The sequence below is a fragment of the Numida meleagris genome, chromosome 8 (assembly GCF_002078875.1).
Source record: "Numida meleagris isolate 19003 breed g44 Domestic line chromosome 8, NumMel1.0, whole genome shotgun sequence".
Classification (NCBI taxonomy): Eukaryota; Metazoa; Chordata; class Aves; order Galliformes; family Numididae; genus Numida; species Numida meleagris.
The window spans coordinates 18,735,764-18,743,788 of record NC_034416.1 but is presented as its reverse complement, the minus strand read 5'-3'; the positions used below and the strand labels follow the sequence as shown (position 1 = coordinate 18,743,788).

The window sequence follows — 8,025 nt, the reverse complement described above, 5'->3', positions numbered from 1 at the left end:
GGTAAACTCGGCTAACTCTTCTGCTGCTCTTGCTCCCTTTGTATCAGCCTCTCATTCGCAGATCACTAACACAAAAGCTTGGAGGAGAGAAGAGGAGGAAGGGGAAGCAGATTACCAAGTTGCTTCCATGGCAAAAGCTCATTTTGCCCCAGTCTATCCACCTGAGTAGTGCAAGCAGAAGCACCAACTAGCTTGAAAGATCACATCAGAGCTGAGCTGAAGAGCAGCTGCTACATGCAGTCTGCTCCTTCAGCAGAATGGAGAAAATCCAGGAAGAAACACATACCGAGTTTACTACAGCTGTTCCCTCACCTCCTTTCTGTGGTATCTGTCCTTGCTAATGGTGGCCAACCCCTTTCATGGTTGACTGGCCACAAGGAACTACTTGTCCCCAGAGAACTTTGCCCTTCATGTTTTCTAACTTGAACTCATCAAATAGCATACCAATAGGTTTTTCTGCTTTGTGGGACATTATCTTTATGGACTATCCTTTTGTGTATAGCCTTTCCCCCTTTCTCTGGCCATGCAGCCTTTTCCCTGTGGATGCCTTCTCCTTCATCCTAAGGAGCTTCCCTAAACAATGGATAGAAACAGGAAGCCACTTACAGCTTCTTTTCCCTCCCCTTTCACTGGAAAGCATTAAGGCTTTTACGGTGACCTTGAAGTAGCCTTCATTTCCAGCTCAGCCTGGAGTGATGACTGATGTACCTTTGAGGAGGGCAAAGGCAAAAAAGGAGGTGAAGTAATATTTAAATAAATAAATAAATAAATAAATGCAGAGGAGGGGAGACAGTTTTGACCCAGACAGGAATTCAGAGAAGAAAAGAAAATAAAAAAGCCAGGAAACCAGTTCACCTGTATAGGCTCAAGTGTCTCCCAATAGCTACCCATGGAGGTGTGATTGTTCTGTACTATGCTCTGTAGATCAGCCATTGGGTGACTGAGAACTTACAGTCAGATGCCTGGGGCTTCTCCTTGCCACAGAAGCAGAAGGGGAAGAAACAAGTTGTTGGGTTGGTTTGTTTGGTGGGTTTTTTTTCTCCTTTTGAAAAAAAAAAAGACAGAAAATTACAGTTTTTTTTTCTATAGTCTTATCTTAAAATGTTACTCCTATCAGTATCAATGGAAGAGGCTTGAGTAAATTATGGACATTTTCAGGAGTGCATGCTCATCCAAAGGTGCTAGGCTTCACTTTTTCATTGAGTTCCTGCTGACAAAACTGCACTGTGTAATGGTGAAATGTCAATCACCAGTGGACACTATCGTGTTTGGCAGAAAGTTCTGACCGGCTCTCTAAAAGGGGGTGTTTAAAACATAAGTAACCTCGAGGAATATGCAGTGTGTGTGTGATTTCAGCTTCACTTTCCTACCTTATTTGCTTGTAAACTATACCCTCTAAATTGTTTTATTTAAAAACATGTTTAATAACATTTGCTTAAAGTTTATGGTAATGACCACATTCTACACTGTCAGAGAGTATCAAGTATTAGCATATAATTTGGGTAGCTTACTATGTCTTTGTGGCACTTAAAAATGCTTCCCCTTATATAGGTGAGGGCAATACTGGCTAAATGACTTACTGAAGTGTACACATATGTCTAGCAAAGCTATCTTGTGAGCTTGCTGTGTAGTACGTTCATCATCCTGGCATAAACAACAGTTAAATACAATCTTTTCAATTTCTCACAATGCTGTCTGAAATTTCTTGATTTTGTGTATTTGGGCTCTTTATCTTTTTCAGTTCTACAAGAAAACGTTTTGCTGAATGTGTGAAAGCTTCCCTCAGCTTTTGCACAAACAGCTACATTCTGGAAGCAAGCAAGCATGGAAGGAAAGAAGGAGTGGTCCTTTTTGCTAGCAAAACCACAAAGGTACAAATCAACTGCCCTAGAAAATTTGTAGGCAAAATGAAGTACTTTTCATTCCTCCTCCTTGCCCCTGCTGTTCTTGACCAGACAGGCAGCCTGCCCAGGCTTTTTTTCATTAGTTTTGTCTGGATTCTTCATTCATCCATTTGCAAGTTCTAGCGCTTTAATAATAGAACTATGGCTGATCCTTGTTAAGCTCATGTTGGAGGTGATTCTCTGTAGTTAAGCCGTTATATGGCTACACTCATCTTTTATTTGCAAGGCTCAGACCAGAGTCCTCAATTTAAACGCATGCAGGACAAAAACTCTGATTATCTTCCTGAAGTTAAAGCTGTTCCCATACCTGTTAACAAATTGAAGATTTTATTAGAATTATTTTAACTGTTTCCTTTCAAAATAGAAGGAATGTTCATGTTGGTGAGGAGGCACTCTTCCCACCTAAGCTTGCATTTTTTTAAAGATGTTTCTTTCTGTGTGCTCTGGACTTAGATAATATATAATTGTTTTTCAAAGGTGTCATGAAAACTGCTGGATACAATTAATTCTGACTCACAAAAAACATGAATGCCTTCCTTGTTGATGTGCTATATTTCTTTCAGCTTTATATCCAGATGGGTTTTTTCATTGTCACTGCACCTTAAGTCCAAAAGTGTAGAGATTTTTCCATTGTACTCTCTTAATCCTTTCTGGATTTGTTCAGCAAGTATTTTCCTCCTGCAGGTTTCCTGATACTGCCAGAAATGTTTGTCCTTCAGTCCAACACACTTCTGTCAGTCATGCTAGTTCAAATCCCTTATGTGGGATCGAAACAAAATAGTTTTTGCTCTTTCCATTCTAACCAATCTAGTCCCATGGTGATACTTGCCTGAAACTGGTGGTGAGCAGTCCTCTCAGTGTTTTACAGAGATTAATGAGTTTGTCTTCTCAATGTCCCCCAGAGGCAGGAAAGCTTTGTGCAGAAAAGGAAACTGGGAATCCAGGGAGATTAATGGATTTGGTAAAGATTACAAGGGAAGTAGTGGCACAGAGGTGATGAGCTTTCTTATCTCCCAGTCCTGTCCTCACATCAGGAGTCATCTTGCCAGGAAAAACTGCTGTTTCTATTACTATTAGTAGGTTTTTTTTATTATTATTTTACACTGAATATAGCCTATTTGGCTTCTTATTGATGAAAATAAGAAGCTATGTATTCCCTGAGAAACAGATAATTTCAGGTAATAACAAATGGAGAACACAAGGAGATACCTTTATATTTATGGATGTTCAATGTAAGAAGATACAGGAAGGGATTTCTTTTGCCCTAAGTTCATCTTGCAAGTTGACTCATAATAGACAAAATGTTAAGGACATAGACAGTGCAGAGAGCTACTTATATGGAGGCTACTTATTTCCTAGTTCCTAGTTTGCTATTGTATACATCAGACCAAATGTCACAGTTAAGTAGAATACCTCCATTATGACAATCTTTGTAGCTGTTATGGGTAAGACCAAATTCTGCATGCCCCTGAGCTACAGGAAATTCAGACATTTCTCTCCATCCCAGTGCATAACGTTTGTCTCAGGCAGATGTCCAAGTAAATTGGAAAAGATTCCTATAGTATCATGGAAAAGCAAACCAGTTATGGAGGTATTGTTCATACATCACCAAGCATACTTTACTCTCACTGATTTGAAAGTGTTCTTCCCTGGAAAGGGACCTCGTGTTTTATCAGTTCTCAGCTACCAATGTGTTAAATACAATTTAGGACCCTATACAGAAAAATAAGGTGTGGTTGAAACTTATCTCTGATTGCAATCTGTTCCGGCATGTCAGTCCATCTTATGGCCCTCTTCATTAGTACACTTTTTCTTTTTGAGGGCTGAGGCAACTTAGGAACACCAATGCTTTCCATTAAGGAAAGTGAAACAGTTTACTTCATGGTGACCTTTTCAAATACATCCAATTAATGAAATTTATTTCATGTTATTCTGTATTTAAGTGAAGGATTTCATATTCCACCTTCAAGGCAAAAATAAACGGAAAAAGCATTTCTGAAAACTTTAATCACATTTGGGTGGGGTAGCTTTTTTTTTCTCTTTTAATTTTACACTCCATATGTTCCTTAAATATAATTCTTTTAAATTTTTGTGACTGTGCTTTTTTTTTTTTCCCCTGAGTCCTTCTAGAAATTCTTGATATTGGGTGGCAGGTTTCCATTAAATACTCTGGGCCATCCTTGTGAAGATAAAAATTTGTCAAACAAAGTAAAGACCCCACTGAATTTAAATACAGAATTTACAAACGTAAAGTTCAATTCCTCCTTGGCAACTGAATAGCCAAAAAAGAGGTGAAATTTCTCACTGCATAGACATAGTGACGTAAGTGACATTTGCTCTTTAGACTCAACAAGTGATTTCTTTAGTAGTGGCGATATTTCTTAATGAGATGCAGTAAACTTAAGTCTACTTTATATAGTAGTAAATATTGTCTGGTCATGTAGATACTAATGTAGTTATTCTCATTAGAGGATACCATTAATTATGTTCCTTTGCTTTATCTATCTAATCAAGGTTTGTCGAAAACAAAAAAGAACTATGCTCGGAAACAGTTCCTTCACTTCCTATGCCAGAGAAAGCTTTTCTGATGCTAGATGGGGTCACTTATGATGTCTGCAATATTACTCTCCTTCATAATTCTATCAGTCTTTACAGTCTAGATACTTCCATGTAGAATGATTTTTTTTTTTCTCCCTTCACACTGTTCCTGTTTTGCATATTACCTCAGGAATGCAAACCACCAACACTTCCCTCAGTCTCCATATTCACAAAGTTTTCTAAGTCTTCTACTATTTTTTTATTTTATTTTTCTCCAATTTTTGTTGGGAGTTTTGGTTAGCTTACTCAACTTGCCAGACATTTTTGCAGCTTATTTTAGTGTTAGACTAATCCTGATGAAGATTTCATTTACTGACTCTAATGTCCAGAATGTTCAGTTTCTCAGCCACACTCTCTACTCTGTTTTCAATTGAGAATGTCAATTTTTTTTTCTTTCCAGTGAGTGCACTTTGCCATGAAGTACTTTCTCTCCAGCTGTCCTGCAGTTTGTCCCCAGGCCCTATTGTTGTTCCCCCTGAAAAAGGCACAATAAAATTGTATTGTGGTACTTATGCCAGAGTGAGGAGCAAAAAAAAAAAAAACCAAAAAAACAACACATATCAACTTTCATTTTATGTTTCCCTTCAGTCTGTCTCCCTGATGTTTCTTTTTCTTTGTTGTTCATTTATCACCTGTGTTGTTCAGTATTTTAGTTTTTCAAATGTATCTCATGACACGAATGAAAAATGTGTTTTCTGAGCAAGGCCAAAGCTGAAGGCAGCTGTGCAGGTGCTGTCTAAGCTGCTGAACATACAGGAGAAAGGCCATGCTATTGCCAAGGCCTCTCCCTCTCTACTTGCTGCTCTTGTTCCAGAATACTTGAAGGGAAACTAGGGGCATTATGGGGGGATAACAAGATGGGAGACAGCACAAAAAAAGTAGTTATCGTCACGGCATGAATTTTGGTTAACTCCTGGCAGTGTTCCGGGGAGGTTGTTGCCACACGCAGGTGCGACCACGAGCCCGGCTCCCGCCCCGCATGGCCCATCGGGTGCTGGCCGAGGTACTGAAGCGGGGCCCGCGGCCGCTTCTCTCCCCTCGGGGCCCAGGAAAGCGAGCCCCACCCTCCGATTGCATCATTTTGTGTCATAGAAAAAATACTTCTAAGATATTAGAAATATTAAGGCTTTGTCACTTTCTATTATATTTTGTTAACCTGTTTAGGGAGAATTTTTATGCATAAGAAGTGCAGGTAATGCATTGGTAAATATTTTACTTGAAAATGTGTTTTATAGAAAGTTTTTCAGGCCTTGTGAAATGCCTTTTTTCTAAAAAAAATTTAAATATACATCTTTAAAATCTTTTCAGCATTTGAAGATATTTTAAACAACGGCACATTAGCTGACTGCGAAACAGATCTAAATAATTGATGTCAGAAGCCATTTATTATATATTTTTTACGCTATTTATTTTCAAGTATCAGAAGACCATCCGGAGTAATCAGAAACTGAGCAGTAGGAGGTACCAAACTGGATCTTCTTTTGCGCTGTGGAATAGTTCTAGCATCACTTCTGATCAGAGTACATTGATCTGGTAAGTGCTTATAGTCACAAAATAACTCTGTAATACACTGGAACAAGAACTTAGCATCCTAAGCTACAGCAAACATTCAGGAGAATATTATTTCTGTATGTGATGCATAACAGAGTCCTTCAATCCAAGAAATAAAAAATAAATTTATAAACATTCAATTTTTACATTTCTCTGCCAACCTGAGAGATTAATATCAAGACACTTATCTTGCATGAAGCTGTGATGGTGATGGAAGGGTTATGTAGTGATCTCCTTGTCAAGCAGGATTGTCAGCTTGAGGATTTAAACACCTCTATTTCACCCTAATCTTAGGTAGTATTGCCCAATTAGTTTAAATACACCATTTGTGGCCACAGAGCATCTGAAACGAAACAGGAAATAGAAGCTAGGCTCTAACATTCTTGTGTTTTACTAATTGTATTTTCACTTCATAATAAAGAATGTTCATGAAGGAGCTGTAACTTCCCCAGTCTAGCCAATAATTTTTATTCTTCATGAGTGTATTTATTCAGCCATGATTCTGTCCTGAGCTTTTGTAATTTTATTTACTGCTATGCTTATTTGTAAAAATGGGGAAATCAATAGAGTACTGGGGGAGGGTAGTGAAAGAAAAAGAAAAAAAAAAAAAAACAGAAACAGTACGATAAATTTACTGTAAGACAGAAAACTCCAGAGACAAAAAATTGATAAATGGCTGATGATAAACACTGAAGGCAAAATCTGAATCACTCATTGATTTGTCATGTCTTTTCTTCAGTATTTATAGAATCAAACAAAGAAGATAAAAGGAAGAGATAATCTTGGTAGCCTAGAGAGAATTTTACAATCACCAGAAAGATCTACCTTTTGCAGACTGAACACAGCACTCTGCTCCAAAAATTTGTATTTAGTAATTACCTAAAAGGGGTTGCAGATTCATCTAAGCATTAGATTAGCTTATCTGTCGTTGGAAACTTCATAATCTGTAGCCTGAGCTAACTCCACCATCTTTGTGTTTTGGTTTATGTCTTATTTCTTTCAGAAATGAGGTAAAATGGTTATGTCATAGAAACTCCTTTTCATCCTCCTCCTGTTAGCTAGGTGTGTTGATTATTCTAATGAAACAGAATAGAAACACAGAGACCTCCAAATTTCATGAAAGTACATGCTGATGTTTGGGAAGATGTGTGTGTGTATGTGTTATTTTTGGTTGTAGTGTATTTTCCGTTTTTAAAACTACTTTGTCATCTAGAGAATCATATTTTTCAAGAAGACAAATAGTACTTATTTGTATATACAGATTAATGTTCATTTTAACTTAAGTGGCATACATCATCTTCAAAGAAGTATAAAATCCTTAACCCAAATAAATTCAGATTGTAGAATAACAAATAAAAATGTATAGACTCCAAGATATATACCACAATGGTAACTGGGAAAGCTCTGCTGGTATTTATTGTTTGTAGTGAAGCACTGCAAAGTTACAGCTTTTGCTTGTGAACAAGCCAAGAAATGAAAAAATTTTCCTGACTGGTTACAGGTGGGACTTTCCAAGATGAAAAACACTGAAAATACTTGACTGAAGTCCTCTGTACTATAAATCTTTTCATAGCTCTTCTATTGCTGTTCTACTGGTTTCAGTCTCTTACAGTGCGTTTTCTTTTTCCCAAGTACTCACGGAGTGTCTCTTATGTGCTTGAAAAATAGATGGGCACTTCTGAGCAACAGTGGAAAGAAGAAATGGCTACTGCTCTATTTCTATGTAATAAGCTGCCACATCAGCTTCATTGTGAACTGGTACTTTCTAATGGGTCCTTACCCGAACAAGAGTAAGAGAAAGGTGTATCAATTTCTCTAAAATGGGTACATGGATGGTGAAACTGAGCAAACCTCTTGATCTCCCAAGGGTTTACTTTCTCTCTTCTCTTCTCTTCTCTTCTCTTCTCTTCTCTTCTCTTCTCTTCTCTTCTCTTCTCTTCTCTTCTCTTCTCTTCTCTTCTCTTCTCTTCTC

At 37.8% G+C, this 8,025-nt stretch overlaps 1 long non-coding RNA gene across 1 annotated transcript in view; it reads left to right on the top strand.

The window, feature by feature from the left end:
* LOC110403325 overlaps positions 3,351–8,025 on the top strand; it is a 17,240-nt gene continuing 12,565 nt past the window's right edge. The window contains exons 1-2 of the long non-coding RNA XR_002441621.1: positions 3,351–3,495; positions 5,920–6,035. This is a non-coding gene — a long non-coding RNA (uncharacterized LOC110403325). The remainder of the gene's footprint in view (positions 3,496–5,919; positions 6,036–8,025) is intronic.